Source organism: Tenrec ecaudatus, chromosome 14 (assembly GCF_050624435.1).
Source record: "Tenrec ecaudatus isolate mTenEca1 chromosome 14, mTenEca1.hap1, whole genome shotgun sequence".
In the NCBI taxonomy this organism is placed as follows: Eukaryota; Metazoa; Chordata; class Mammalia; order Afrosoricida; family Tenrecidae; genus Tenrec; species Tenrec ecaudatus.
The window spans coordinates 87,060,343-87,085,559 of NC_134543.1; the positions used below are offsets into that span (position 1 = coordinate 87,060,343).

General features: G+C 40.2%; 1 pseudogene; it reads right to left on the reverse strand.

The window, feature by feature from the left end:
• Positions 1–18,289: 18,289 nt before the first annotated feature.
• On the reverse strand, positions 18,290–19,270 carry LOC142426663 (olfactory receptor 11H12-like; annotated as a pseudogene).
• Between the last annotated feature and the right edge of the window lie 5,947 nt (positions 19,271–25,217).

The window sequence follows — 25,217 nt, forward strand, 5'->3', positions numbered from 1 at the left end:
AGGAAGAGGTGGGGGGGAAAGAAGCAGACAGCCAACAAACCCAGGTACAAGGGAAAAATAAGAGATGTAAATCAATGGTGAGGAGAGCATAGAATGCCTGGTGGGGTTCTATCAAGTGCAATGTAGCCAAGAGGCAGTACTGAGAGCTAAATGAAGGTAGAACATGGTATTGCAAAAGCAGGAAAGTAAAAGGAAATAAAGAAAAGAACTAGGAGGCAATAGAGAATTATAGAAGAACAAACATGTGAATATTTTAATATATAACAATCAGGGTATAGGTCTAGGCACATATATTTATATGTAAAGTATTAAGGTAGCAGATAGACATTGGGCCTCTACTCAACTCCTCCCTCAATGCAAGAGCATTTTTTAAAATAACCTGCCTTTCTGTGATGCTCACCTTCTTACCTGATCACTGAATACAAAATGTGTGCATAAGCAAATGTGGTGAGGAAAGCTTATGGTGCCTGCCTATTAGAAGACAGACCATCTGGGGTCTTAAAAGCTTAAAGTTAAACAGGTGGCCAACTAGTAGGGAAGCAACAAAACCCACATGGATGAGGAACACTAACCCATCTGATCACAAGGTGTCCTTGGAATCAGGTGACAGGCATCAGAAGACCCAAAACAATGTGAATGAGGGGGTTCAGTGTATTACAAAGGGTTTTCTAGAGAGATAAAACCAGATTGCTGATAATTATATATATATATATATATAGTTGGATATATAACACAAGAAATGATCTGTTAAATTATATACAGATAGATAGATATATAGTAAAAGAATTGAACAATTAAATTATAAAGCAGTACAAATGGCTCACTGCAACAGTAGCAGTTCTTCAAGTCTTGAATGCTGCCAGGTAGTCCTCTGTAGAGAGAGCTAGGCTATTCTAGCATAGGCAGAAAACAACAAGGCAGGTCACCAATTGTAGCCAGGTCATCAACCATCAGCCCAGCTCCAGAGATGTACATTCCTATCATATGGTCTTAAAGGGACCTCAACATACAGCAACACAGTCCACAGGCTAGGTGTCCCACAGGTAGTGTAGTCTGTAAATACAGGCACAAAGCAAGCAAGGCAGCCACACACTGGTCTGATGATCAAAGAGTGAGAGACAAGAAAGGCTAGGCTCATTGAGCCATTTATCTCTCTACCCTTCAATTAATCCCAATTGTGTTTATCGGCCAGTTACTATCTCAGTCAGAAAGAAGACTCAAAGTCTTTCTGTGGACAATTGAACATTCCCCTTACAGAAGACCCACAAGAAAAGGAAGAGCGAGCCAGGGTGCAGTATAGCATTGAAGAAATACACAACATCCCTAGATCTTTAATGCTTCCTCACCACCACTACTATCATGACCCTAGTTCTATCCTACAAATCTGGATAGACCTTGGCATATACAGTATTACAGATAAGAGGTTTTGACATGCAGAATCCGGACAGATAAACCCCTCAGGACCAATAATGTTAGTAGTGATACCATGAAGGTAGGAGGAGGGGATGGGGGTATGAAGTGGGAGAAAAGGGGAAACAATCAAAATGATTGATATACAACACCCCCGCCACACACACACACACACACACACACACACACACACACGGGGGGGGGGGGAACAACTGAAATGTGGGCGAATGGAGACAGCGAAGAGTGGAAAATATGAATATAGAATAATTTATAAATTACCAAGGGTTCAGGAGGGAGGGAAGGTAGGGGATTGAGCGGGAAAAGGAGGACCTACTAAAAGGGTTCCATAAGAAAGAAAATGTTTTGGGAATAATGATAGCAACCTATGTACAAATGTGCTTGATACAAGTGATATGTGGATTATTATAAGAACTATGAGAGCCCCAATAGTGATTTATTAAATTTAAAAAATAGAGCTAAGATCATATTTTAAATTATAAGACCAAAACCCAACATCAAAAAAGTCAATTCCAACAAACCCTGTTTTATAGGGTGCCAAAGGCTGACAGTCTTTCTGCCTCCCTTGGAGGCTGGTAGGTCTCAGCCATTGTCCTTGGAGTTAGCAGTTCCACACTTACCTGGCAGAGCCATCAAAGATCCAAATATTACCATGTAGATCCTAAATGCCTTAGACTGAAAATCGAAGTGACATTAATCCATGACAGTAGATTCTCCTCTTAGTGGCTATTACTCCTTTTAGTTGGGCAGTCACATGGCCCACTAACATACTTAAACCAATAGACTTAAATGGTAAAACTCCTTGCTCTTTTCCTTTACAAATAAAGAATCCTGCCTAGCTCAGGACCCCCACTAGAACAACCCTTAAGTATTCTGCTGCTTCCTAATATAAGTACAATGAGTTCTTACCACACAGTCCCCTCACCCTCATGAGGAGATCGCCAAAGACATGGATGCCATAGTAAAAAGTGTGGTGAAGAAAGCAGATGGTGCCAGCCATCTATATGAGGAGTCACTTACATCCACACAGAGGGGGCACACCAGCCTGTGGATCCAAATAGCTGATAAGATCCAAAGCGACAGAAAGAAATAGTACTAGTGTGTAAATCTTAAATACCCAGTTTACAGAAAGCTGAGGACAATAATGGTAGCCCCAAATCCCTTTCCAGAGTCCCTACATAGGATGAGCCTCTGGTGAGTCCTCCATGCCATTCGTTAAGGATGCTCACAGGCAAATATGAGACAAAGAACACTATAAGGTAAACTTTAGCACCTGTACTTAGACTGGAATGTAACCTCTTGAAATTTGATCTTATGGAGACGATCTAAAGTAACTCTTAATTTTTCATCATTCCTGCTTAATCTTAGATCAGTTTATATGGTCATTTTCTATGGATCCTTATGGGTTGTCTGGCCTAGCCTCGTATATTTAACAGTATAGGCATACTGGGCTGTGGGGAATTACGAAGACAGTAACAACATAGGAACATAGGAAGGTAGGACACAGGAAGTAGGGAGTCTACATCAATGTGAAACAAAAGTAAAAAATTCCAAAGTCAATTGTGGTGAGGATTACACAAACCTTCTCCATATGACTGAAGTATGATTATTTTAATTATAGCCCAATTAGAAGAAAATAAGGGGAAAAAAGAGTCAAATGTCCCAACAGACTCTGTGGTGGAATGGTAGGGAAAAGTGAGGGAGAGAGTCCTACCACACCAATGCCCAGTTTTGATCCAGAAAGAGCTCCAATTACTTTTTAATTTTTTAATCAATTTATTGGGGGCTCATACAATGCTTATCACAACCCATACTTAAATCATTTGTATAAAGCACATTTGTACCTTCGTTACCCTCATCATTCTCAAAACACCCACTCTCCATGTAAACCCCTGGCATAAGTTCCTCATGTTGTCACCCATTTTCTCCCCACTCCCCACTCCCTCATGAACCATTGATAATTAATTAATTATCATTTTTGTCATATCTTACACTGTCTGGCATCTCCCTTCATCCACTTTTCTCTGTTTTCTCTCCCCCAGAGAGATTATATGTAGGTCCTGGTAATCGTGTCGTCCTCTCAACCCCACCCCCACCACCCTCTCAGTATCTGCAATCTTAGCACTGGTCTTGAAGGGATCATCTGTCTTGGATTCCTTGTGTTTACATTTCCTCTCTGTGCCAGTGTACATCTTCAGGTTCAGCCAGATTTGTAAGGTAGAATTGAGATCATGATAGTGGGTGGGAAGGAAGCATTTAGGAACTAGAGGAAAGTTGTATGTTTCATCATTGCTTGCACTGCACACTGATGGGCTCATATCCTCTCCGCATCCCTTCTGTAAGGGGATGTCCAGTTGCCTACAGATAGGCTTTGGGTCCCCACTACGCACTCCCCCTCATTCACAATGATATGTTCTTTTTTGTTCTTTGAAGCCTGATACCTCATCCCTTCAACACCTCATGATCACACAGGCTGGTGTGCTTCTTCCTTATGGGGTTTGTTGCTTTCTAGCTCGATGACTGCTTGTTTACCAGCAAGCCTTTAAGACCCCAGATTCTATATTTTTTGATAGCCTGGCACCATCAGCTTTCTTCACCATATTTGCTTATGTACCCATTTGTCTTAAGCAATCATATCTGTAAGGTGAGCACACAATGATATGACTTTTTGTTCTTTGATGCCTGATAACTGATCCTTTCGCGACTCGTGATCACACAGACTGGTGTGCATCTTCCATGTGGGCTTTGTTGCTTCTGAGCTAGATGGCCGCTTGTTTACCTTCAAATCTTTAAGACCCTAGATGCTATATCTTTTGTTAGCCGACCTCCATCAGCTTTCTTCACCACATTTGCTTATGTACCCGCTTTGTCTTCAGTGATCGTGTTGGGAATTTGAGCATCATGGAATGCCAGTTTAATAGAACAAAGTATTCTGGCATTGAGGGAGTACTTGAGTGGAGGCCCAATGTCCATACAATACTAAACCTATAAATATATGCACATAAATCTATTTCCCCATCCTCATATCTAAATATATTTACATATGTACATGCCTTTATTTAGACCTCTATAATGCCATTTGACTCCTACCTCTTTCCCCTCTTTCCTTTTACTTTCCTCTTGTCCCCCTATCATGTTCAGTCTTCATTTGAGTTACAGTATTCCTTTCGGTTACAATACCCTTGATAATTCCCTAACATGCCTCCTATACCCTCCTCACCACCGATTTGGATCACTTGGTGTTTCCTGGGCCCTGGGTTTATTAACACCACAACCTTTCCCTCCCCCGCCCCCTCTCCTATGTCCTCCCTGGAACTGTCGGTCCCTTTGTTTTCTCCTCAAGATTATTCATCCAGCCGATCATATTTAGACAGACCTGCAGAGATAATAACATGCACAAAAACAAGGCAGAAAAACCCAACAACAACAACAACATCAAAAAGCCAATGGCAAAAAACAACAAAGAACACAATAAAACAACAACAAAAAAGAAAGGCTCATAATTAGTGCAAGGATGGATTATTGGACTGTAGAAGTGTTTTCCAGTCAAGTCTGATGGGGTGCCGAGTTCTGGCTCCAAAGTCTATCTTTGGTATTCCTTGGGGACTTTGCTGCTCTGTTCCCATTGATGTTCTGTTGCACAACCTTAGTGTTTTGCCTTGGTGTGGTGGGATCAGATCAGATGCAATTTCCACAGTGCCTCCAGTGTTGTCCCCTGTAGGGCTATGCATCAGTAAGGGACGTCATGTCTCATAGTGGAGGTGGCCATATGGTCTTTGTGGAGTGGCTGTTCTGAGCAGGAATATTGTCTTTAAGGATTGGTGGGCCAGGATGTTCTCCACTCTCTCTTACTCCCCCTTTAACCAGACAAGTCCCTCTCCCTGAGGTGTAGCTTAAGATCTGTCCTCTGAAATAAATTCTTCTGCAGGGAGGGGCAGCTGTCCACATAGTTGGGGTTGTGGCTGGTTCCTCAGTCCTCTCCACTGGTCATCTCCTCCATGCCAGGATGTTATATGCACATCTTAGGGCACCATATTGATGTCTGGTCCCTCTTTCTCTATGGAGATGTAAACAATACCCTCCCCTTGGGAGGGGTGGGGTAGTGCCCTGTGACCTGCTACTCATTTCTTTTTTTTTTCCCTTGTTCCCCAATCCGTTTTAGTTGACTACCATATGCATGCCTGGATTTGGTCTGGCTCCTACCATACTACCCGGTCCTCACCCCAGGAATGTTTATATACTGTAGCTTTTTCCCTATGCCCCTTTTGCATTTTATTTTTAAGCTTACCTCAGCAGAGTCATGCTGTATTTATCCGTTTGTGCTTGGCTTACTTCACTTAGCATGATTTCCACCAGTTCTTCCCATATGGCGATGTGCTTCATACATTCACCCCTGCTTTTTAAACACATATATTTTATGTATGTATTTACCACAACTTTTTATTTTTTTATTTATTTTTTTATCCTTTCATCATATTTATTCAATCTGTTTGCTAAGCTAATAATCCTTTAAATTGGCCTAGTTGAAGAAGAACATAGCATCAAGACTGAAGAAAAGCCCATTAACAACCATCAGTCTATAAAGGACATAATCTTGCTTGTTGAAAGGCAAGAGGACTTTAAGCACTTACTGATGAAGACTATAATGTTCAGTATGCATTATACCTCAGTCTAAAGAAAATAAATATCTTCACAACTGGATCAACAGACATCATCATGATAAGTGGAGAAAAGATTGACGTTGTCAAGAGTCTGTAATCAATGCCCATGGAAGCAGGAGTCAAGACATCAAATGGTGTGTTACACTGAGTAACTTTGCTGGAGGAAACCTATTTAAAGTGCAACAGAGCAGAGAGGTCTCTTTGAGGACGATGTTGCACGTGACCCTTAGTCTTGATTTTTGGTTTGTTTTTAATTTTAATTGTTTTATTAGGGACTCTTATCACAATCAATACATACATCAATTGTGTAAAGTGCATCTGTACATTCTTTGCCCTCATCATTTTCTTTTTTTTTTTAAATTTTATTTTAACAATTTATTGGGGCTCATACAATTCTTTTCACAATTCATACATATACATATGTATGGGGTCTTAAAGGCTTGAAGATAAACAAGCGGCCATCTAGCTCAGAAGCAACAAAGTCCACATGGAAGAACACACCAGCCTGTGTGATCAAGTGGTCCCAAAGGGATCAGTTACCAGGCATCAAAAAACAAAAAATCATATCATTGACTGCACACCTCCATGATAGGATCGTTGAAGACAAATGGGTGCATAAGCAAATGTGGTGAAGAAAGCTGATGGTGCCCGGCTATCAAAAGAGATAGTGTCTGGGGTCTTAAAGGCTTGAAGGTGAACAAGCGGCCATCTAGCTCAGAAGCAAATAAGCCCACATGGAAGAAGCACACTGGCCAGTGCGATCACGAGGTGCCCAAGGGACCAGGTATAAGGCATCATGCAAAAAAAAAAAAAGATATAAGTGTGTGTATGTATGTGTATATATGTGTATATGTATATATGTATGTGTATATATATATTATATTAAATGAAGGGGGAAGTGCAGAGTGGAGACCCAAGGCCCAAGTGTCGGCCAATGGAGATCCCCTCATAGAGGGGCTTAGGAGAGGAGATGGGTTAATTAGGGTGTGAGGTAGTATCGATGAAGAACACAGCTTTCCCCCAGATCCTGGATGCTTCCTCCACCCAACTACCATGATACAAATTCTACCTTGCAGGGCTGGATAGGACAGAGGCTTTACACTGGTACATTTGAGGGCCCGAAGTACAGGGAATCCAGGGTGGATGACACCTTCAGGACCAAGGGTGTGAGGGACGATGCTGGGCGAGTGGTGGGTGAGTGGGTTGGAAAGGGGGAACTGATTACAAGGATCCACCTGTGACCTCTTCCCTAGGAGAGGGACAGCAGAGAAGGGGGGAAGGGAGACTCTGGATAGGGCAAGATATGACAAAATAACGAAGTATAAATTACCAAGGGCACATGAGGGAGGGGGAAATGGGGAGGGAGGGGGAAAAAAAAGAGGACCTGATGCAAGGGGCTTAAGTGGAGAGCAAATGCCTTGAGAATGATTGGGGCAGGGAATGTATGGATGTGCTTTATACAATTGATGTATGTATATGTATGGATTGTGGTAAGAGTTGTAGGAGTCCCTAATAAAATGTAAAAGAAGAAAAGAGAAAAAAATGATAAGGGCAAAGACTATACAGATGTGCTTTATACAATTGATGTATGTACCACAACTTTTTAATCTACTCGTCAGTTGATGGCAATTTGGGTTGTTTGCAACTCCTTGCAATTGTGAACTATGCCGCGATGAACACGAGCACAGATGTCTGGCCTTGGTTTGTTTCTCTCCTCTCCTGGCTATATGCCCAGTAGGGGGATTTCTGGCTCATATGGTAGCTTGATTTCCATTTATTTTAGATATTTGCAGACTGATTTCCATAGTGGCTGTACATATCTACAGGTCTACCATCAGTTGATGAGAGTTCCTGTCTCCCCACATCCCCTCAGACACTTGTTGCTTTCTGATTTTTTGAATTGGGCTATCTTTGAGGGTGTTAGGTGGTACTTCATCATTGTTTTAATTTGCATTTCTCTTATGGCTAAAGATCGGGAACATTTTTGCATATGTCTATTGGCCATTCAGATTTCTGTGCCTGTGAAACTTCTGTTCAGGTCCTTTACCCACCTCCTCAGTGGGCAATTAGTTTTTTCTTTTTGGAAGCTAGCAGAGTATAATGGATTTTAGTAATAAGGTCTTTGTCTGATGTGTCATTGCTAAAGATGTTTTCCCAGTCCATGGACTCTCTTATTACTCTTGGTGAATCCTTTCGATGTACACCCATGTTTTATCTTCAGTATATCCCACTTGTCAATCTGTGCCTCTTCTGTGTTTGTGTCATTCCCTTTTTCTGATAGCCTATGCATTCCCTGTGTCAACATTCTCCAGTTGGTCCCAATTCCAGCATTGATGGTCCTATTTATTTTGGGCTTTACTTCAAGGTCTGTGATCCACCTTGAGTTTATTCTTGTGCATGGAGTGAAATAAGGGTCTTGCTTCATTTTCCTGCAGGTAGATATCCATTTTTTTCAGCACCCCTTGTTGAAGAGGGCATCTGCTTCCCATTGGATATTTTTTGGGCCCTTATTAAAGATCAGTTGTCTATTTGCTGATGCTTTTATTTCTGGGTTTTCAGTTCTTTTCCATTGGTCTGAGTATCTGTCATTGTACCAATACCATGCAGTTTTGACAACTGTGGCTGCATAATATGTGCTAAAGTAGGGAAAGCCAGCCCTCCCACTTTGTCCTTCTTCTTGAGGAGTTCTCTGATCATTCTGGGCATCTTCTCTTTCCATATGCAATTGGTAATCAGTTTTTCCATTTCTTTGAAGAAAGATGAGTGTAAGTGTATGGTGATTGCAGTAACCTTATATAATGCTTTTGGCAGAACTGACATCTTTCCTACATTGAGCCTTTCAATCCACAAACGTGATATTCTTCCATTTGTTGAGGTCACACTTGGTTTCTTGTACTAGTGTTCTTTCATTTCCCCCATATAGATCTTTTGTTCTTTTAGTCAGGTATATCCCTAGATATTTCAATTTGTATTTGTCTATTGTGAAGGGTACTACCGTTTTTGATCTCCTCTTCTCTGGTCTTAACTGATGTGTATAGCAACCTTATTGACTTCTGTTTGTTGATCTTGTATCCTGCCACTCTGCCAAACTCCTCTATTGCTTCCAGTACTCTCCTTGTGGAGCTTTTGGGATTTTCCACAGATAAAATCTTACCATCTACATGTAATGATAGTTTCACCTCTTCCTTCCCCAGACAAATACCTTTGATGTTTTTCCTTTTCCTTATGCTGTTAGCTCAAACCTCCAATACGAGGTTAAATAAGATTGGGGAAAAGGGGCATCCCTTGTCTGGTGCCCTTTTTCAGTGTGATTGTGTTGGTCTTTTCTCCATTGACTATCATATTGGTTGTTGGCTTTTTTGTACAACTTGTGTTGTCTTGAGGAATTTTTCTTCCATTCCTGTCTTCTGAAGTGTCTTAAACAGGAATAGGAGTTGGATGTTGTCAAATGCTTTTTTTGCACCTATCGATATTATCATGTGGTTCTTATATTTTTTCACATCAATGTGGCAAATGATACTAATTACTTTCGTATGTTGTACCATTCCTGCAATCCCGGTATAAATCCCTCTTGGTCATGGTGATTTGCTTGTTTTACATACATTTGTATTCTATTGGCTGGTATTTTGTTAAGGATTTTTGCATCAATGTTTTTAGGGATATTGGTATGTAGTTCTCGATTCTTGTGGGATCCTTGCCCAGTGTTGGTATCAGAGTTACACAAGCTTCATAGAAGGAGTTCGGGAATTTTCCATCTTTTTCTATGTTCTGGAAGAGTTTGTATAGGATTGGTGTTAGTTTTTCCCTAAATGTTTGTAGAATACTTCAGTGAAGCCATATGGCCCAGGGGAGTTTTTTGTTGATAACCCTTTGATAATCTTCTCTATTTCTTCTATTGCTATGGGACTGTTGAAATTCTTGATGTGGTTTGGGAATACTCTAGGGAGGGATTGTTTTTCTAAAAATTTGTCCTTGGAATGCAAGCTGTTGAATTCATTGGAGTATAATTCTTGGTAGTATTGTGTAATTATCCTTTTGATTTCATTAAGGTCTGTTGTAATGTCCCCTCTTTCATCCCTCATTCTTGCTATTGAAATGTGTTCCCTTCTTTCTTTGCTTAGGTTTGCCAGGGTTCTGTTTATTCTGTTTATCCTTTCAAAGAACCAGCTTTTAGTAGCATTAATTTTTTCTATAGTTTTCTTATTTTCCCTCTCCTGGATCTCAGCCCTGGTTTTTATAATTTCTTTTCTTTTGCTATTAGTAGGGTTGTCCTGCTGACTCTGCTCTAGTTTTTGTAGATTTTGTGTCAGCGTATCAATCATGAGTCTCTCTTCCTTTTTCAGCTGTACATGTATTGCTATGAAACTTCCACTGACTACTTCCTTTGCTTTGTCCCATAAGTTTGGTACATCGTGTTAGCATTCTCATTGGTTTCTAGAAATTTCCCTATTTCGTTTCTGATCTGTTCCAGTATGCACTCTGTATTAGACAGGGTTCTCTACAGAGACAAAACCAGATTGCTAATGATTTTATAAAGATAGTTAACACAAGAAATGAACAGTTAAATTATATACAGATAGATGGATATATAAAACAAGAAATGAGCAGTTAAATTATAAAGCAGTACAAATTGCTGAGTGCAACTAACTCCCATGAGAGAGTTGTGAGACACTGGTAGTCCTTCAAGTCTTGAGGGGCACCAGGTAGTCCTCCGTAGAGAAATTTAGGCTATCCTGGCACAGGCAGCAAACAGCAAGGTAGGTCACCACCTGTCAGCAAGGTCACCAACAATTAGTCCCCAGCTCAAGAGATGTACATTCCAATTCTGTGGTGAGGCAGGTCTTAAACGGGCCTCAAATTACAGCGATACTGTCTACATGTTAGGTCTCCCACAGGTAGTGTAGCTTGCAAATTGAGGCACAGAACAAGCAAGGCAACTGCACATTGGTCCGATGATCGAACAGCTAGAGACAAGTAAGGCAGGGCTTGCCGAGCCATTTATCCCTCCACCCTTCAATAAATCCCACATGGATTATCGGCCAGGCTGACACAATAAACTAACTATCTCAGTCCATCCCTTGCCAACCTGGCACCTGTACACAATTCTTTACCCGTATATACTTATATAATTTCCAGGCATTGATGAAATCACACTTATACTTATCAATAATCATCTATCATATATAAACGAAAACATACTGAGTCCAATTGTATCTGATATATTATACCTGAACAAAGGAAAGATATGCAATAAGCACCTAAAAAGAAAATACATTGAAAATTATAACTTAACTTTTCCAATTGATCACATGCTCATAATTGATAGGTAGAACTACCTTCTTCTACTACCCATTCTGTATTATCTTTGCCCTCAGCAAGCACCTCAGATGGCTGTGTGTTTTTGCCTGGTGTAGTGACCCAGACCTTCATTCCTGAGGGGTCTGGGTCATTATAGTCCTGTCAGGACTGGGTAGCTGTAACTTATCATTTACATTAATCACAGGGCATGGGAGCACTAAGAGTCGGCCCATGGGATCTCCTAGATTCCAGACATATTCTTTACCTCCATTATGTAACACCAATCTAATTTCTCCTTGGTAATCAGGATTAATCACTTCACTCAGTACAGTGACACTCTTCCTGATCCGTTGATCCAAAGGCGTGAGAACTCCAAAGTGGCCAGGGGGTATTCTCAGCTGCCAGTTCAGTGGAATCTGAGCTGTGTTTCCAGGTGGGAGAGTTCCTTCCTTCTGGACCTGGACCTCCAGGCCTGAGGAACACAAGGTTGCTGGGACAGGAAGCCACAATGCTGCAAGTGGATCACTAGGAGTAATAGTGTGTGATCTCTTCATGAGGCTGCATACCAGTTCTTCTATTGTTCTTCTACTAGGAAGCAGCAGAATACTTAATGGTAGTGGCAGCGGGGGTCCTTAGCTAGGCAAGACTCTTTATTTGCAAAGGAAAAATAGCCAGGTCTATCTTCGAATATGTGCCATGGGGCCTTGAAAAAATGTGAAATTTTTTATATTTGGATGAAAAGCTCTGTAAATATCTATCAGGTCAAATTGTCTAATTGTGGAGTTTAGCTCGCTAGTCTCCTTGTTGAGTTTCTTTCCCTGTGATCTATCTTTCTCAGTGAGAGGTGTGTTGAAGTCACTCACTAACATTGTCGAGTCTGTGATTTCTTTCTTAATCTTTTAGAGGAGTGTTTGGTTGACATATTGTGCTGGTCTCTCATTCGGGGAATATATGTTTACAATGCTTAATGGTTCATTGTCTATGATTCCCTTGAGCATTATATAGCATCCCTCCTTATCTCTTTTTATTTTTTGCACTTTGAGGTCAATTTTATCTGAGATTAGGATTTCAACCCCTGCTTTTTTTTTTTTTTTTTTTTTGTATAGCTGTTTGCTTGGAAGGTCCTTCTCCACTCTTTGATTCTCAGCCTGTTTTTGTCTGTAGCCCATAGTGAATGAAGGGGGAAGTGCAGAGTGGGGACCCAAAGCTCATTTGTCAGCCACTGGAGACCCCCTCACAGAGGGGTCTAGGGGAGGAGATGAGTCAGTCAGGGTGCTATGAAGCACCAATGAAGAATACAGCTTTCCCCCAGATCCTGGATGCTTCCTCCCCCGCAACTACCATGATCCGAATTCTACCTTGCAAGTCTGGATAGAGCAGAGGTTCTACACTGGTGCATATAGGAGCTGGAGGTACAGGGAATCCAGGGTGGATGATATCTTCAGAACCAGGGGGTGAGGGGCGATACTGGGAGAGTAGAAGGTGAGTGGTTTGGAAAGGGGGAATTGATTACAAGGATCTACACGTGACCTCCTCCCTGGGGGATGGACAACAGAGAAGGGGGATGAAGGGAGATGCTGGATAGGGCAAGATATGACAAAATAATTATCTCTAAATTATCAAAGGCTCATGAGGGATGGGGGAGCAGGGAGAGAGGGGAAAAAAAGAGGACCTGATGTAAAGGGCTTAAGTGGAGAGCAAATGCTTTGAAAATGATTAGGGCAAAGAATGTACAGATGTGCTTTATACAATTGATGTATGTATATGTATGGATTATGATAAGAGTTCTATGAGCCGCTAATAAAATGTTAAAAAAAAAAGCCAGGAATTTTACCATTTAAGTCAATTGGTTTAAGTTTGTTGGTGGACCATTTGACTGCCCAACTAACAGGACTGGTAGCCACTAAGAGGAAAATCTACTTTCATGGATTAAAGTCTCTTCTAATTTTAGTTTGAAGGCATTTAGGGTCTACATGGTAATGGTTGGGAACTTCGATGTGTCTGTCATGTAAGTGTGGGGCTGCTAACTTCAAGGACGATGGTTCAAACCTACCAACCTCCAAGGGAGGAAGATGAGGATGTCTGATTCAAGAAAGATTGTCAGCCTTGGACACCCTATAAACAGGGCCTGCTAGAATTCACTTTTTGCAGTTGGTTTTATAATTTAAAACATTATGTTAGCTCTCTTTTAAAAATTAATAAATCATTTTATTGGGCTCTTACAGTTATTATAACTATGCACACATCATTGGTATCAAGCACATTTGTACATGTTTCCATCATCATTTACAAAACATTTTCTTTCTACTTGAGCCTTGGAATCAGCTCCTCATTATCCCCCTCTATCTCCCACCCTCCGTCCCTCCCTCATTAATCCTTGATAATTTATAAATTATTTTTATTTTCATGTTTTATACTCCCTGCTGTCTCTTCACCAACCTTTCTGTTGTTCGTCCCTCTGTGTGTGTGTGTGTGTGTGTGTGTGTGTGTGTGTGTGTGTGTGAGGATGTTGTATATTGATCACTGTGATTGGTTCCTCCTTTCTCCACTCCCTCCACACACTTTCCTCCTACCTACTTGGTATCACTGCTTTCATTATTGGTCCTGAAGGGTTTATCTGTCCTGGATTCTGCATATCAAAAGTTCTTATCTTTACCAATATGCATACTATTGTCTTTCCAGATTTGTAGGATAGAATTTGGATCATGATAGTGGTGGGAAGAGGAAGCATTAAAGAAGCAGAGGAATGGTGTGTATTTCATCAATACTGTATGCACCTTGGTTAGCTAGGCCATTCCTTGTGAGTCTTCTGTGAGGCGAATGGTCAATTGTCTACAGAAGGACTTTGGGTCTCCTTTCTGACCTTGCCCCACTGAGTTCACATTGCAATGGTTATTTATTTTGGGTGTTCTGATGCCTGATATCTGATCCCGATGACACCTTGTGATCACAGGGGTTGGTTTGCTTCTTCCATGTGGGTTTTGTTGCTTCCCTGGTAGATGACCACCTGTTTCACTTTAAGCCATTAAGAGCCCAGATGTTCTATCTTTTAATAGGTGAGCAGCATAAGCCTTCTTCACCACATTTGCTTATACACTCATTTTGTCATCAGCAATTGTGTACGGAAGGTGAGCATCACAGTATGCCAGGTTATAAAAATAAATTGTCCTTACATTGAGGGCAGACTTGAGTAGAGGCCCAATGTCTATCTGCTACCTTAATATATAACATATAAATATATGTCCATAGACCTATATCTCAATATTATATACTAATATATTTACATAGTTGCCTGCTAATGCGTTTGCCTCTGTACTTGTCTGTTGCCTCCTTGTTCTTGTCTTTATTTCCTTTTACTTCCCACATGTCCCAGCATCATGCTGTACCTTCATTCAACTCTCCATATTCCTCTCCCCTACATTGTACTTGATTGAACCCCACCAGACATTCTATGCCCTCCTCCCTTCGATTTCAGATCACGATTTTTCCCCTTTTCCCTGGCTTTGTTGGTTCCCTGCTCATTTTCCCCTACCTCTTCCTCTCCTTTGTCCCCTGGAAATATCCATTTTTCTCCTCAGGATTATTTATCCTGCATATCTTATATAGATAGACATTAAAAAAACAGAGGGGACATCGCCTATGAATAGTTCCAGGCCTGTCTGCTGACCCCGATGAGTGTTTTCTGATCTCGTCTGATGCAATGCCAAGCCCATGCCCCACAGTCTAAAGTCTGTTTTCAGTATTCCTTGGGGAATTTGTGGCTTTGCTCCCCTTGCTGCTCTGTTGTGCTCCCTCCTGTAATGGCCTGTGTGGTGGGGGTCAGACTCGGCACAATCCTCGCACTGTGTCTCCAGTGCTGCTGCTGCTGTTCTTAGCTTATTATATTCAGTAAATTATAAATTTTCTCATAAATCTATATTATAGGTTTATGAGAAGAAACAACCAAAAAGGCAGTTGTTGCAAAAATGTTCTAATTTAATAACTCAAAGGGAGATACATTTGAGATTATGGTGAACACATTGCCTGCCTTGAATACTTATTCTTCTTAAAAATATTTTGCTGTGGTAGTTCACACATTAAGGAATTCAATATATGCGGAAGGGTGTGCAATCATCTTCCAATCAATGATTGAACATTTACTTCTTCTCATGCTCTTTGTTTTTAGCTCTCCATTTTCCCCAAACTCTCCTGCCATGCCCTTAGGTAAGTATTATCCAGTTACAGTCTCTATCGATTCTCTCATATGGAATTCATATATAGAAAATGATATACAATGGAGAGAAAGAAATAACTCCACTCCTCCAACAATAATGGCAAAAGAGAGAAAACCTTAATCACAAAGAAAACAGAAAATATGAAAAACTGCAACAATTTAAAATGGGTCAAAGGAACAAATGATAATTTTGATCCATACATAACCATTTCTAAGGGGGATGGACAGCAGAAAAGGGGGTGAAGGTAGACATATGTCAGTGTAAGACATGAAAAAATATTTGTAAATTATCAAGGGTTTGTGATGGTGGGGGAGGGAGAGTAACAAAAAATGAGAAACCGATACCAAGGCTTCTAGTAGAGAGCAAATGTTTTGAGAATGGTGATGGCAATAAATGTACAAATGTGTTTGACACTCTGGATATATGTATGGATTGTGATAGGAGTTGTACGAGACCCCAATCAAATGATTTTTAAAAGAGTGATAATTTCAACCTAACTAAATCTGTGATAATCAACTTTATGATGTTCTTTGTCTGATAGCAAGGCTATTTACACCCCAGGACAACGTTCAGAGGGGAGTCATCAAGGCTTATTCCTCTGGGGACACTACACGTGGATTCTGCACTTCCACTGTCCCCCACAGCTTTCTGCACACTGGGTGTTCACAATTTAGACTCTTCCTTTAGATTTGCATTTTACTGTTAACACTCCTTGGCACATCCTGGCTGGTGTGTGTCTTCCATGGGGACTTAGATGGCTCACTTAGACGGCGACTTGTTTTAAGACAAGCCTTTATGACTTCAGACAATATCCTCTCTGATAGGCAGGTTTAATCTGATTTCTTTACCACACTCATTATAGCACTTATATATTTAGTGAGTTCTTTCTGAGGGTGAGTATTGAGCAGGACCGTGTGATGAGAACTAATGAATTGTTCTTAGGTAAGGGCTATGGGATTATTGACTACCCATTCTTGAGCTCTACTGATCTGACTTTATGTCTTGGGAAAGGGTCAGAGGGCTAGGAAACCTTCCCAATACACTGTAAGTGACAGACTCCTGGGTGAACTCTGAGAAGTAAGATTGACCAATAGACTTGACAATTTCTCAACTGGCTGTCTATGACCAAACTCATAAGTACATTTCTGCCTTTTGAAAGAATAAGCCATTTCTTTCCCCAGATATTGTTATAAGACAAAAATGGTAAAAAGAAAATTATTATATGCATATTATAATAATTGCATTTCGATCTTTCAGGTGAATTCTGATTCTGGATTAGATGATAAGCACTAATTTAGATATCTAAAATATCGTCATGGCAATTCTTCATGAAGCCTATATAAATTCATTTTTAATATAAACAAGTGGAAACAAAAGGATTGGTGGTACATGGCAGGAGGATTTGGGAGTGTTTAGTAATCTTATCTCAGAATTTGAGAACTGATTCTATAAGTGGTTGTTTTTGTCTAGTAGTGAAATATCTCTTTTATCCTAATCCTCCTCCTGAAAATTCTGTTTGTTAGTATGCTTCACAAAGTACCTCAAGCTGCTTGCAAGAAAGACTATACTTGTAGGAAAACTGTCCTTTCATTTCCATCTAAACACATGGAAATTTACAATTCTATGCCATTTTATAATGAAATTATAAAGCTTTTCATAGGAAAAAAGTTAAAATCATATTAAGCAAAAAATATAGTTAAAGGGTTGTGTTAGAGAGGCTGAATTCTGGATGTTCTTTTAATAACAGTTGAGTGTAATCTAAATATGATTTAGTAACAAATAATAATGAGAAAACCTGCTATTACGCAACAGCACATTTGATGTTATTAATTTGTGTTCATGTTCCTCTCCACTTTTATAAGAAGATATTTTATTTAGGTGAAAAAGAAAATAACCAAAATCCATTATTTTAAAATATTTTACAGGTTATGTAAACATGGAATAAAAGTGTACATTTTAGCAAACTACAGTGATGAAATATGGGGGGAAATCCATATAGATGGGTGTCATTAAGCTAGACTACTGGGTCATAGAAATCTTGGGTAAATTTCTTTGTAAGGGTCTCTTTATAGGCAATGATTAAATATCAAAATAACAGATAAGAGACAAGCTTTGCTTCTTTTCTTTTAAATCAACAAAACACACAAAAGTTATAAGTTTATAAGTATTTTTGATTTATAAATTCCAGTTGTCTAGTAGCAGTAAGTAATTCTTTTCATACATAAGCCATATGAAAAGTATCAACACAAAAAAGCACCTAATTGTTCCTTAGCTAATACACAGTTGCAGTGTCAAAGAGGTACTCAATGGTTCCATTGACCTACAATCTATTTCATCATTGTAAATGATTCCATGATTCCCCCCAAAACCACTGCCATCGGGCATACTTCAACACATAAAGATTTTATAAGACAGAGTAGAATTTCCCCTTTGTGTTTCCATGGATGTAAATCATTACGGAAACAGGATGCCTCATGTTTTTCCTATAGACCCACAGGTGGAAATGAACTGTTAACCGCCGAAAAACTAGGACTCCTAAGGATCTCATAGATGTGAAAGTCAATAACATAAACAAATCAGTATCAATAGATACAATATGATTATTTCAAACTTTGGAGAATCAGGCATTTCTGATTATTTAGTGCAAGACTATAGTGACCTAATCATGGAGGAATCCAGTAGTCTGTCCTACCTTGCACTAGAAAGCCCCACAACTTTCCTCAAGGCTGCTTTCATGTCCTTATTCCGGAGGCTGTAGACGAGAGGGTTGAAGAGCGGGGTCACCATAGCATAGAACAATGTTGCAACTTTCTGCCTCCCAGCAGAATGTCTGAGTCCTGGGCTCACATACATGACCATCAGGGAGCCATAGAACAGTGACACCACGGCCAAATGAGATCCACATGTTGAGAAGGCTTTACATCTTCCAGTGGCTGAAGGTACACGAAACACAGCTACTAGGACAAGAGTATAAGATCCAAGGGTGAAGAAGAAATTACCAAAGATAACTAATGAGTTGAGAATAAAGCAAAGCAATTGGATCCTTGGTGCAGAGGTGCATAACAAAGCAAACAGTGGTCCTGGATCACACACAACATGGTCAAAAATATTTGGGCCACAGAAGGGCATCTTAGACATGAGAACAACAGGGGTCAGGAACCACAGAAACCCACAAACCCAGCAGACAGTGACTAGTTTAGCACAGAGATACCCAGTCATGATATTAGGGTAGTGCAAGGGGCGACAGATAGCAAGGTACCGATCAAAAGCCATGACAGACAAAAGGAAGCCTTCAGATATGCCCAAAGAGAAAAAGAATTAGAATTGGAGGAAGCAACCGGCAAAGGAAATAGTTTTTGTCTCTGAGAGAAAGTTGACCAGCATCTTGGGGACTGTTGAAGAGACATACCAGATCTCTAGGAAGGAGAAATTCCCCAGGAATATGTACATGGGCGTGTGAAGTCTCTGGTCACACCACACTGCACAGAGAATAGCACTGTTTTCTGTTATGGTCATAATGTAGGCTGTGGTAAAGAGGGAGAACAAGAGGCTCTGGATCTGCCACTCAAAGGAGAAACCTAGGAGTACAAATTCACTCACGGAAGCAAAACTGGAATCCTGCTTGGAGACATTCATTGGGACAGTACTCTGCAAATTTAAGAGAAACATTATTATCAATATGGCTCTTTTAAAATGTGTTAACTTTTTAAGACAAGAGAGAAGGAGGGCCCAGGGCATGTCGTTTGCCAAAAAAAAAAAAAAAAAAAGACAATCAGTTTTAAAAATAACTTAATCTTTATAACAAGGAATACTCCAAAACTCATTCTATGAAAAAACGTAGCCATGATTTGCCACACAAATGCATCACTGAAAAAGAAAATTATAGACCAATGTACTCTTGAATATAGATACAAACTTCTCAATAAAGTCCTAACCAATAGAATCAAACAATTTATCAATATTATAATATATCATGAAAAAGAACTAATACCAAGTATGTTGTGTTAGACTGGATTCTCTAGAGAAGCAAAATCAGAATTTATATATATTTATACAGATAGATAACATAAGAAATAAACACTTAATTAAATTATAAAGTAAATAAACATTTAATTAAATTATGACTCAGTGCAACTCACTTCTGTGAGGCAGTTGTGAGACACTGGCAGCCCTTCAAGTCTTGAGGGCCGCTGGGTAGTCCTCTGTAGAGCAATTCAGGCTATCCCGGCACAGGCAGCAAACAGCAAGGCAAGTCACCAACAGTCAGCCAGGTGACAGGGTCTGACAGTCCCCAGCTCAAGACATGTAAATTCCAATGGTGTGGTGAAGCAGGTCTAGAAGGAACCTCATATTAAAGCAACACAGTCAATGGGTTAGGTGTCCCACAGGTAGCGTCGCTTGCAAATTGAGGCACAGAACAAGCAAGGCAGCCACACACTGGTCCGATGATCAGAGCAAGAGGCAAGAAAGGCGAGGTTCAGCAAGCCACTTATCTCTCCGCCTTTCAATTAATCCCACGTGTGTTTATCAGCCAGGTTGATCCGATAAACTAACTACCTCATATGCCGACGATGTTAGAGAAATAAACAGCAAAACCTACCAATGCAAATAAAATAGAGAAAAAGGAACACATAATCACTTGGTACAAAAAATGACACTTGACAACATCCAACACTCATTCCTCTTTTTAAAATTTTAAAACATTCAACAAAAAGGATACAGGGAGCTTTAAATTGTTATTATGGGTAACGGGGCATGGGGCGCAAACCTACCCAAGGAGAGGATATTGTTTATATCTCCACAGGGAAAGAGGGACCAGACTTCAACCCAGTGCCACAAAGTGTGAATGCAACATTTCAGTGTGGAGTAGGGAACCAGTGGAGAGGTCTGGGGGCTGGCCCAAGCAGCAAATACTAAGAGGATACCTGCCCCTCCCCCCAGAAGAATTTATCTCAAAGGACAGCATTGAATCTGCAGCTCCAGGAGAGGGACATATCTGATCAGAGCACACGGGAGCAGATGAAGGGGGAATAGGAGAGAGTGGAGCACATCCTGACCCACCAGACCTTCACCATCGTGAATGAAGGGGATAGTGCAGAGTGGAGACCCAAAGCCCATTTGTCAGCCACTGGAGATCCCCTTAAAGAGCGGTCTAGGGGAGGAGATAAGCCAGTCAAGGTGCAATGTAGCAATGATGAAAAATACAACTTTCCTCTAGTTCCTAAATGCTTCCTCCCCCTCTGCCCACTGTCATGATCCGAATTCTACCATGTAAGTCTGGCTAGACCAGAGGATATACACTGGTACCGACAGGAACTGGAAACACACGGAATCCATGGCTGATGATACCTTCAGGACCACGGGTGTGAGTGGCGATACTAGGAGGGTAGAGGGAAAGTGGATTGGAAAGAGGGAACCAGTTACAAGGATCTACATGTGACCTCCTCCCTGGAGGAAGGACAACAGAAAAGTGGGTGACGGGAGACATCAGATAGTGCAAGATATGACAAAATAATAATTTATAAATTATCAAGGGCTCATGAGGGAGGGGCGAGTGGGGAGGGAGGGGGGAAAATGAGGACCTGATGCCAAGGGCTTAAGTGGAAAGCAAATGTTTTGAGAATGATGAGGGCAATGATTGTACAGATGTGCTTTACAAAATTGATGTATGTATGGATTGTGCTAAGAGTTGGATGAGCCCCTAATAAAATGATTAAGAAATGTTATTATGTCCTTTCCACTACTTTTAATTTTTCTCGACATTTTTGAAATTCTATCTGTGATGCATTTCTTTCAGTCTGATAAATATTCTTCTAAAAACTCCTTATTTTAGATTTTCAGGTAATGACTTCCCTCAGGTTTGTCTGAAATATTATTTATTTATTTTTGTTTTAAATTTTGAGTAATGTTTTTGCTGGATCCTAATCTTTACAATCAGAATTCTCCTCAGAAGCAAATAAGGGAAGACTTGGTATCACGGACTTTGGACATGTTGTCAGGAAAGACCAGTTCCTGGAGAAGTAGGCTGTGACAATGTGCTGAAACATAAGAACAATTCTGAGTATAGGACATGACAGGGTAGTGTATCATTCTGTTGTACATAGGGTCACTATAAGTCAAAACCAATTCCATCCATTCAATGGCACCTAACAACAACAATCTTGACAATGATTCATATTCAACACCTCAAGGATATAGTTCTTAACCCAGATTTCCCTAAAAAATAGAGCCTAAAACAAAAAGCTTGTTTGCAAGTTATTCATGTAACGCATGATAATAAATGAAAAGAGTACTGGCTTTGGAAGAGTAAAAGAAAGAAAAGAGGATGAGATCGTTTATTGTGCCAACCTGGTCGATAAACACATGTGGGGTTAATTGAAGGGCGGAGAGATAAATGGCTCAGCGAACCTCTCCTTTCTTGTCTCTTGCTCTTAGATCATGGGACCAGTGTGTGGCTGCCTTGCTTGTTCTGTGCCTCCATTTGAAAGCTACACTACCTGTGGGACACCTACCCAGGGACTGTGTTGCTGTAATTTGTGGTTCCTTCAAGACCTGCTTCGCCATACCATTGGAATTTACATGTCTTGAGCTGGGGACTGTCGAACCCTGTCACCTGGCTGACTGCTGGTGACCTGCCCTGCTGCTTGCTGCCTGTGCCTGAATAGTCTGAATTGCTCTACAGAGCCCAGCGGCCCTCAAGACTTGAAGGACTGCCAGTGTCTCACACAAGTTAGTTGAACTGAGCCATTTGTACTGCTTTATAATTTAATTAACTGGTTTTTTTCTTATGTTAATTAACTGTTTTTTTCTTATGTTATAGATCTATCTGTCATGTTATATATCTATCTATCTGTATAAATATATGTATAAGTATTAGAATTCTGGTTTTGTTTCTCTAGAGAATCCTGCCTAATGCAGAGAATATAGTGGACACTATCTCTATGCTAGCCAGATTATCTTGGGTTTTTTTTACTTCAAATGTATAACCTTGCCTGACCTATACATCCTGTTTTCCTCTCACAGCTCACATAACTGAGTCTCTTCTGAGGTATAGAAATCAAGGAACCTATAATGCAGAATTTAACGTGCCCTTTCTTGTGAGAAAGATGAGGCTGTCTGATGCTGTAAAGAATTACAGTCCAGGGAATGCTAAGGAGCATTTATACTCAGTTCTATAGAGTAACTTTGAGTTGGAATGAACTTGATAGCAATGGGTTTCTTTTATTTTTATTGGGGATGGGCAGAAATCTTCTTTAGCTACAGGAAAGATTTTTCTCCAAGACCTATGTAGGAGAAATATGTTGTTGTTGCTGTTGTTGTCAGGTGTCATCGAGTGCACCCTGAAACATATCAACCATATTCACAACAGAACAAAACACTGTATGTTCCTGTGCCATCCTCACAATTGTTCCCATGTCTGAGCCCACCTTTGCAGCCAGTGTCATTCACTGCCCTTCCACTTTACCAAAGACGATGACTTCTCTGGAGACTGATTTCTCCTGAGAATATGCCCAAAGTATTTAAGACAAAGTCTTGCCATCTTTGCTTCTAAGTAGCACGATGATCTTACTTCTTCCAATACAGTTCTGTTGTCCTTTTAGCAGTCTGTGATACTTCCAGTATTCTTCTCCAGCACCATAGTTCAAATGTATCAATACTTCCACGGTCTTCTTTATTCAATGTCCAATTTTCACATGAATATGATGCAATGGAGGATACTTCAGGTGCACATCAGTCCTCAAAGTAACATCCGTTCCCTTCAATAGTCGAAAGAGGTCTTCTGTATCAGATTTACCAAATGCAATATGTGTTTTGATAGCTTGACTGCTGCTTCCGTGAGCATTGATTGCAGATCCAAGTAAGACAAAATCCTTGACAACTTTCAACCTTTTCTCCATTCTCATGAGGTTATCTATTGGTCTAGTTGTGAGGGTTTTAGTCTTCCTTATAGTGAGTTGTAATCCATACTGAAGGATACAACCCTTGATCTTCATCAACAAGTGTTTCAATTCCTCTTCACTTTCAGCATGCAAGGTTGTGTCACCTGCATACTCAAGATTGTTAACAAGCCTTCCTCCAATCCTAATGCTACTTTCTTTTTTATATAATCTGGCTTCTCTGACTATTTGTTCAACATACAGACTGAACAAGTATGGTCAGAGGATACAACGCTGATGCATGTCTTTCCTGGTTTTAAACTTTGAAATATCCCCTTGTTCTGTTCGCACAACTGCCTTTTGTTCCATATACAAGTTCCAAATGAGCACAATGAAGTGTTCTGGAATTCCCATTCTTCTCAAGGTTATCCACAGTTTATTATGGTTCACACAGTCAAATACCTTTGCATAATCAATGAAACACAAATAAACATCTTTCTGGTATTCTCTGCTTTGAGCCAAGATCCACCTGGCATCAGCAATGATATCTCTTGTCCCACATCTTCTGAATCTGGCCTGAGCTTCAGCCTTTTCCCTGTCAATGTACTGCTGCAACCACTGTTGGATTATCTTCAGCAAAATTTTACTTGGCTGTGATATCAAAGATATCATTCTATAGTTTGAGCATTTCATTGAGTCACCTGTCTTTGGAATGGGTACAAATAGGGATCTCTTCCCGTTGGTTGGCTAAGTAGCTGTCTTCCAAATTTCCTGGCATAGAGGAGTGAGTGCTTCCAGTGCTTCTTCAGCTTTCTGAAACATTTCAAAGAATATTCCATCAATTCCTGGAGTCTTGATTTTACCTAATGCATTCAGTGCAGTTTGAACTTCCTCCCTCTGCACCATTTGTTCTTGCTCATATGCTACCTCCTGAAATAGTGGGCTTCCAACTAGCTGGCACAGTGGTGCAGTGAGTATGTTCTTCCGACCTTCTCTTGATGTTTCCTGCATCATTCAATATTTTGATTATAAAATCTTTCAAAATTGCAATTCAAGGCTTGAATTTTTTTTCTTGAGTTCTTTCCATTTCAGATATGATGACCATATTCTTCCCTTTTGGTTTTCTAATTCTAGGTCCTTGTGCATTTTGTTACAATATTCGGCTTTTTCTTCTCAAGCTTCCCATTGAAATTTCCTATTCAGCTCCATGCCTTCATCCGTTCTTCCTTTCGCTTTAGTTACTCTATGATTAGCAGCAAGTTTCAGAGTCTCTGCTGACATCTACTTTGATCTTTTCTTTCTTTCCTTCCTTTTTAATGGTCTTTGCTTTCTTCATGAAGGGTGGTTTGATGCCCTCCCACAGCTCATCAGGTCTTCTGTTATTGGTGTTTAATGCTTCAAATCTGTTCTTGAAATTCATGTCGGATCGACTGCAAGTCATAGTTTGATATTTTGCCATAGACTCTTTCAATATTGTAACTGGAGACTTGGATTTATTTTCCTTATTTTATTTAGGATATGCTGAGCACATTCTTCTGGTTCATTCTCTAACTCTAGGTGCTTAGACATTGCATTACAATATTTTACTTGTTTTTTTTTTGAGATGCCCTTTGAAATTTTCTGTTCAGTTTTTTTTTTTGACATCATCCTTTCTTCCAGGTGTCTTAGCTATTCTATGAATAAGAACAAGTTTCAGAGTCCCTTCTGGAATCCACCTTGATAGTCTCTTTCCTGCTTTT